The following is an 8,844-nucleotide window of genomic DNA, read 5'->3' on the forward strand; positions in this document are numbered from 1 at the left end:
ATGTATTCACTAAGATACAGGATGAAACATTTATGACCTTTGACCCTAATTTACATACCCAAGATGGTGTCTGATCAAGTAGTTGTTATTTTGTGAAATAATGTACGTGACATGAACTAAACATGTGCAAAATATGGTGGTGATAGGGGCTGTTTTTCTTGAGTTATTGCAAAGAAAGTTGCAGAAAGAAAGAAATATTTCAATACATCGAAGATAAGCTTTAATTTCAACCAAGTTTTTGGACGTGATGCCGACTCCTTATGAAAAAACGAAGGGCACACTTACGATAGCCCAAAGTCTCAGCTACAACATACTAAAATATCGGAGAAATTCACCGAAGCATAAGTGAGCTAGTGCTCGATAAAAATAGTCATGTCAGTTTTCATTTCCAGAAAAACTGCACTCCCATAGAGATAACACGTAAACTGGTCAAATTTGACAAGATTACTTTCAATCCCTTTTTACGAGATGATGCTGTCATCTAATCAAAATGTTGTTAGTATATGACTGAAAGACCATTTAATAAGCTACAACATATTGAAATTTGGACGAAAATCAATTGAAGAATAAGTGAGATACGCTTGAGTGAACTTGAAATTTGATGACGTCATTTTGAAAATTTACTTTTTTTACTTTATTAAGAAATTTGATATCTTTTAATCATTTTTTCAGCATCGCCAACCCATGAAATGACATGTACAACTCATCAGCTTTTAGAATATGTAAAGAAAATGGGGGGTCACCGTCCATCCTGACGAGTAAAATCGGATTTAAAATTGGCGATTTTTTGGCATTGTTGCACTGTATATCGCCATTGACGCGCGCGCGGAATTTCAACTTTGACGGGCCCGTATGACGTCATATTGAGTCGGATCGACTTGAAACTTGGTAGAAATATTCCTTGACATTTCAGACATTCGATCCGTGCGATAAAATGGGAAATTTCTATTGCATATGAGCTGTGCGTGCGTATGTGCACGCGCGCGTACGCGTCCGTCGATTTTTTTTGAAATGCTGTAAATGACCTGAAACGTGTGCAAAACAATTTTGAGGTTGATTAGAGCATGTTAAAATTTCAACGCGCGCGTACGCGCTCGTTTACTATGAACGTGACTAAATTTTATGAATTATATAAATAGACCTTGACTTGAACTATATGATATCTTAATTTCATTCGAAAATTCCGTTCCATTAATGAGATATTGATGCAAACGTGATTTTAGATAATGACGTCATAATGACGTCACGGTTAACTGATCACATTGATACACTAGATCTGTCGTCCTTAGGACATGATACATATATGATATAAGTTTGAAAGTGATAGGTAGGGGACTTTTTGAGTTAACCTCTGCACAAGATTTGAGGAGAAAGAAATAAAGAAGAAGAAGAAGAAAGAATCCGTACAGATACAATAGGTGATCCGAGAGGATACTCGGATCACCTAACTAGATATTAACTAGAGATTGTAATTTGTCATCACTGACAAATTAAGGTGATCCGATCTTTTTTTTAATCAATGATTCGAGTCCTGAGACTGCAAAGTCTCAGCTACAACATATTAAAATCTGAGAGAAATTCACCGAAGCATAAGTAAGATAGTGCTCGATAAAGAGAGTCATGTCAATTTTCACATCTAAAAAATTCGCTCCCATAGAGATAACACGTCATAGCAAAGATAGAAAAAGAAGTACATATGACCTTTGACCCCACTTTGCACAGACAAGATGGCATCTGAGCAAAAAGTGGTTATTTTATGAAATGATTCCTGTAACATAGTCTTTACGTGTGCAAAATATGGGAAAGATAGGACATGTATTCACCAAGATACAGGATGAAACATTTATGACCTTTGACCCTAATTTACATACCCAAGATGGCGTCTGATCAAGTAGTTGTAATTTTATGAAATAATTTTCGTGACATGAACTAAACATGTGCAAAATATGAAGGTGATAGGGGCTGTTTTTCTTGAGTTATTGCAAAAAAAATGCAAAAAGAAAGAAATATTGCAATACATCGAAGATAAACTTCAATTTCAACCAAGTTTTTTCACGTGATCCCGACAACGTATGAAAAAACAAAGGGCACACTTACGATAGCCCTACATCTCAGCTACACCATGATAAAATCTTAGAGAAATTCACCGAAGCATAAGTGAGCTAGTGCTCGATAAAGATAGTCATGTCAATTTTCATTTCCATAAAAATTGCACTCCCATAGAGATTACACGTAAACTGGTCAAATTTGACAAGGTTACCTTCAATCCATTTTTTCGAGGTAATGTCGTCATCAAATCAAAATTGTTTAAATACATTTATGAAAGAACATTAAATAAGCTACAACATATTGAAATTTGGGTGAAAATTGGCAAAGGATTAGTGAGATACGCTCGAGTAAACTTGAAATTTGATGACGTCATTTTGAAAATTTACTTTTTTTACTTTATTAAGAAATTTGTTATCTTTTACTCATTTTATCAGCATAGCCAGTCCATGAAATGACATGTACAACTCATCACCTTTCAGAATATGTAAAGAAAATGGGGGGTTACCGTCCATCCTGACGAGTAAAATCCGATTTAAAATTGGCGGTTTTTTGGCATAGTTGCACTGTGTATCCCCATTGACGCACGCGCGGAATTTTGAATTTGACGGGCCCGTATGACGTCATATTGAGTCGGATCGACTTGAAACTTGGTAGAAATATTCCTTGACATTTCGGACATCCGATCCGTGTGAAAAAATTGAAAATTTCTATTTCATATTAGCTGTGCGTGCGTATATGTGCGCGCGCGTACGCGTCCGTCCGATTTTTTCAATTTTTCAAAAAATGCTCCAAATGGTCTGAAACGTGTGCAAAAAAAATTTGAGCTGGATTTGAGCATACAAATATTTCAACGCGCGCGTACGCGCGCGTTTTGAAATAAAAATAAATTTTGAGGATATGATTAAAATGCGCTTGGCTTGAAATATATGTGACGTAAATTTCATTGAAATATACAATTCCATTAATGAGATATGCATGAAAATGTGTTTTCATATAATGACGTCATAGTGACGTCACGGTCGACTGATCACAATGATACATTAGATTTGTCGTCTTTGGGACATGATGCATACATGGTATAAGTTTGAACTTCATAGGCATAGCACTTTCTGAGTTAACCTCTGCACAAATTTTGGGGAGAAATAAAGAAAAACTAGAGATTGTAATTTGTCATCACTGACAAATTAAGGTGATCCGATTTTTTTTAATCAATGATTCGAGTCCTTATTGCAATAGGCATGACCATACAAGTTCCATCTGTGTTTAGAGACATTGGTCGTGTGATGTTTGCATTCTCATTTAGCAAAGGGAGTCATATTTGCCATGTTTGGTACCAAATTCTGCATACACTATAACGAAGAAACAGCAACAAGTACATATGACCTTTGACCCACCTTTGCACTCCCAAGATTGCATCTGATGAAATAGTGGTTATTTTGTGAAATGATTCTCGCGACATCGTCTATACGTGTGTAAAATATGGGAAAGATAAGGCAGGTATTCACCAAGATACAAGATGAAACATTTATGACCTTTGACCCTAATTTACATATCCAAGATGATGTCCGATCTAGTAGTTGTTATTTCATCAAATAATGTACGTGACATGAACTAAACATGTGCAAAATATGGGGGTGATAGGGCGTGTTTTTCTTGAGCTATTGCAAAGAAAGTTGCAGAAAGAAAGAAATACCTCAATACATAGAAGATAAGCGTTAATTTCAACCAAGTTTTTTATCGTGATGCCGACAACGTATGAAAAAACGAAGGGCACATTTTCGGTAGCGTAAAGTCTCAGCTACAACATATTAAAATCTGGGAGAAATTCACCGAAGGTCAAGTGAGCTAGTGCTCGATAAAGACAATCATGTCAATTTTCACATTTAAAAAAATTCCCTCCCATAGAGATAACACGTCATAACGAAGATACAAAAAGAAGTACATATGACCTTTGACCTCAATTTGCACAGACAAGATGGCATCTGAGTAAAAAGTAGTTATTTTGTGAAATGATCCTTGTAATACGGTCTTTGCGTGTGCAAAATATGGGAAAGATAGAACATGTATTCACTAAGATACAGGATGAAACACTTATGACCTTTGACCCTAATTTACATACCCAAGATGATGTCTGATCAAGTAGTTGTTATTTTATGAAATGATTTACGTGACATGAACTTAACATGTCCAAAATATGGAAGTGATAGAGGCCGTTTTTCTTGAGTTATTGCAAAGAAAGTTGCAGAAAGAAAGAAATATCTCAACACATCGAAGATAAGCCTGAATTTCAACCAAAAATTTTGACGTGATCCCGACAGCGTATGAAAAAATGAAGGGCACACTTACGGTAGCGTAAAGTCTCAGCTACAACATATTAAAATCTGGGAGAAATTTATCGAAGGGTAAATGAGCTAGTGCTCGATAAAGATAGTCATGTCAATTTTCATTTCCAGAAAAACTGCACTCCCATAGAGATAACACGTAAACTGGTCAAATTTGACAAGATTACTTTCAATCCATTTTTACGAGGTGATACCGTTATCCAATCAAATTTTTGTTATTTTATGTTTGTAAGAACATTAAATAAGCTACAACATACTGAAATCTGGGTGAAAATTGACAAAAGACTAGTGAGATATGCTCGAATAAACTTGAAATTTGATGACGTCATTTTGAAAATTCACTTTTTTTACTTTATTAAGAAATTTGCTATCTTTTAATCATTTTGTCAGCATTACCACCCCATGAAATGACATGTACAACTCATCAGCTTTCAAAATATGTAAAGAAAATGGGGGGTCACCGTCCATCCTGACGAGTAAAATCGGATTTAAAATTGGCAGTTTTTTGGCATAGTTGCACTGTATATCGCCATTGACGCGCGCGCGGAATTTCAACTTTGACGGGCCCGTATGACGTCATATTGAGTCGGATTGACCTGAAACTTGGTATAAATATTCCTTGACATTTCAGACATCCGATCCGTGTGAAAAAACGGGAAATTTCAATTGCATATGAGCTGTGTGTGCGCATATGTGCGCGCGCGTACGCGTCCGTCCGATTTTTTCAATTTTTCAAAAAATGCTCCAAATGGTCTGAAACGTGTGCAAAAAAAATTTGAGCTCGATTGGAGCATACAAATATTTTAACGCGCGCGTACGCGCACGTTTTAAGAGAAAATATGAATTTTGAGAACATGAGCAGAATTCGCATAACTTGAAATATATGTGACGTAAATTTCATTGAAAAATTCTTTTCCATTAATGAGATATGATTGAGAATGTGTTTTCATATAATTACGTCATAGTGACGTCACGGTCGACTGATCACAGTGATACATTAGATTTGTCGTCTTTGGGACATGATGCATACATGGTATAATTTTGAAATTGATAGGCATTGCACTTTCTGAGCTAACCTCTGCACAACTTTTGAGGAGAAATAAAGAAGAAGAAAAACAAAGAATCCGTACAGATACAGAAGGTGATCCGAGAGGATACTCGGATCACCTAAAAAGAAAGAATCCGTACAGATACAGAAGGTGATCCGAGAGGATACTCGGATCACCTAATTATAGTCCATATAGGGTATCTAGGGCCTAGGATTAGGCCAAAGAACGTACACTGACTCGTTAGATCGTGAGAGTGTACTGCTAGCATATAGTAGATTGTACGTGTAAAAACTACGCTGGAGGTTAGTGTGTCCGGCGAAATACGGGGCGCCAAGTGTCGCATGGTTTCTTATCGTGACGAAATCAGTCATATCGTTATCTCTATACAAAGGACCATTCGTTAACAGAAGTTTCATTTCGTGGAATAGAATGTTCATTTCGTTATGAAATGTTGTCATTTAGTTACGAAATTATCATTTCGGAATGGAACGACTGCATTTTGTTACAAAATACAAAAATTAAGATCATTTCATTGACGAAAGCTATCGTTCGAAACGAAATGATATCGAATATTTTGTTATGAAATACAGTCATTTTGTAACGAAATGAACATCCAACATGTCATTAGGGAAACAATTTGTAATCATTTTTAAAACTGTATATGTGTGTGTGTGTGTGTGTGTATATGTGTGTGTGTGTGTATATACATGTATATATATGAAGAGTTTGTTTGCAAAAACCGATAAGTCCATATTTGTCAAATGGAGATATTTGCGATTAAAGGTCGAGAAAAATAAAGAGAATAATAAGAAATTTTTTGCTTCTTTTGACCATAGCTTCAAAAAATGTACCTTTGTATGTAGTGACCAATATATCATTTAAAAGGTATTATTTTGTACTTTGTGACAGAGACCGTACTTCAAAATCTTCAAAAATGGACTTATCGGTTTTTGCAAACAAACTCTTCATATATATATATATATATATATATATATATATATATTCATTCATTCATTCATTTATTTCCATATCAAAACATAACATTTACACCGAAACACAATTACCTTGGTACATTCATACATTTTGAATGGAGGGATCATAGAAAGCACACATGAGGCTTGTTGGAAATGATCCCCTACAAGCAATTATTAATACATTTCAACTAAACAATTATCATACAAATTCAATTGATAAAACAAAGTTGGAAGATACAATGAAAGAGAAGAAAAGAGGAGGAGGTGGAAACAATGCATACTAATACTTACAGTTTCAAAGACATTTCATCAAAAATATATTTTTTTATAAAGCCTTTTAAATTGACGTAAGGTCTTACTACTCTTGACTGTTGGAGGAAGAGTATTCCAAAGAATAGGGCCATGGTAAAATATGGAGGATTGAGTTTTTGAAATCCGGTTTAATGGTGTGTGAATATTTTGGGCATTCCTGGTATTGTAATTGTGTATGGAACAATTCAAAGTGAAATTGTTGTGAAATACTTCAGAAAGAACATTGTTGGAAACTTTAAACATAAAAATCATGCTTTTCAAAGAAATAAATTCTTGAACAGGTAAAATTTTCATCTTAAGAAATAATGGCTTACTGGGAGCTAAATATGAAGAGTTGGTTATCAAACGAATACTGCGTTTCTGTAATTTATGAATACGATCAATATTTTTCTTTGTAGTAAAACCCCAAACAATGCTTCAGTATTTTATGTGAACTGAAACAAATGAATAATACAACATCTTTAAAATATTCTGTGGAAGAAATTGTAATTTGTACAGAACACCAATACTTTTCGATATTATTGAACACATATGATTCACATGAGAATTCCAGGACAATTTATCATACAATAAAAACACGTTTAGTTTCCTCATCTCTATACACCAATTTCAAATTACTGTCAATTTTAGTTCTTGTTCCAAATAATATATAATTGGTCTTATCAACATTCAAAATTAATTTGTTTACCGACAACCAATTACTTATACAATCAAGTTGAACATTCATATTATAAAATAATGTCTTTGGGTCTGTGTCTTTACAAAATACACTTGTGTCATCTGCAAATAATATATAATCTACATCATATGTTGAATGCGGCAAATCATTTATATACAATAAAAAAAAAAAGAAGAGGCCCAAGAATAGACCCTTGTGGTACTCCACATTTTACTTCTTTAAGTTTAGATGGGACACCATTAATATTTGTTAATTGTTTACGATTTGAGAGATAACTTGTAAATAATTTTAATGGAGTGCCCCTGACACCATAATAACATAATTTTTGTATCAAAATGAAATGATCAATAACATCAAATGCTTTGGTTAAATCAATAAATACAGTTAACGCATATTCTTTATCATCTATAGCCTGATTTATTTTATCTATCAGTTGTAATATTGCCGTTTCTGTTGAATATCTCTGCCTAAAACCATATTGATTGCTAATGAGTATACTATGTTTATTCAAAAATTCTATCAACCTATTATAAATACATTTTTCTAATATTTTCGAAAATATGGGCAATACTGATATTGGACGATAATTATTCACATCAGTTAATTTTCCTTTTTTATGTATCGGTGTAACTCGTGCAATTTTCATTTTTTTCAGGGAAAGTACCAGTACGCAAACATTCATTAAAATAATACATAATGGAACACAAATCAATGAAATAACACATTTTGTGATATCAATATCATTAATACCAGAACTGATGTTGTTCTTCATGTTATCAACTATAGTTATTATTTCATCATTTGTTATTGGTTTCAAAAAAAGAGTATTACTATTTGGCATTTTCAGATAATCTTGAAAAGACTTATCCTCATTTACATCATTGTTTAAATCTTGCAATTTTGAACCAATATTAACAAAATATTCATTAAATGTGTTCACAATATCTTGACTGTTGGTAACTTTTTCATTACCGAAATGAAGAGACTCAATAACTGTATTTTTCTTACTTTTATACAAAATATTATCAATCAATTTCCAAATACTTTTCATATTACCTTTTACTTGATCAAATCTCCTATTAAGATAATCTCTTTTAGCTTGTTGTATCTTCATAGTTACATAATTCCGACATTTTCTATACATTTCCTTTCGATACAAGGTGGGATTCAAAAGATATTTCTTATACAATTGTGATTTGTTATGACAAAGCTTTAACAAATCCTTTGTTAACCATGGTTTTTTATTTCTATTCTTTGAACGAAATAATTTCTTTGGAAAACATTCTTCATAATTTTCTTGAAATATTTGCAAAAAAAAAAATATCATAATTATCATTAACATCATCTTCAACAATAACATTTTCCCACCGTATATTAATCAACTTCATAAAAAATATCCGTAAGTTAGATTCATTAATCAAACGTCTCTGATTTTTACA

Source organism: Diadema setosum, chromosome 19 (assembly GCF_964275005.1).
Source record: "Diadema setosum chromosome 19, eeDiaSeto1, whole genome shotgun sequence".
NCBI lineage: Eukaryota > Metazoa > Echinodermata > Echinoidea > Diadematoida > Diadematidae > Diadema > Diadema setosum.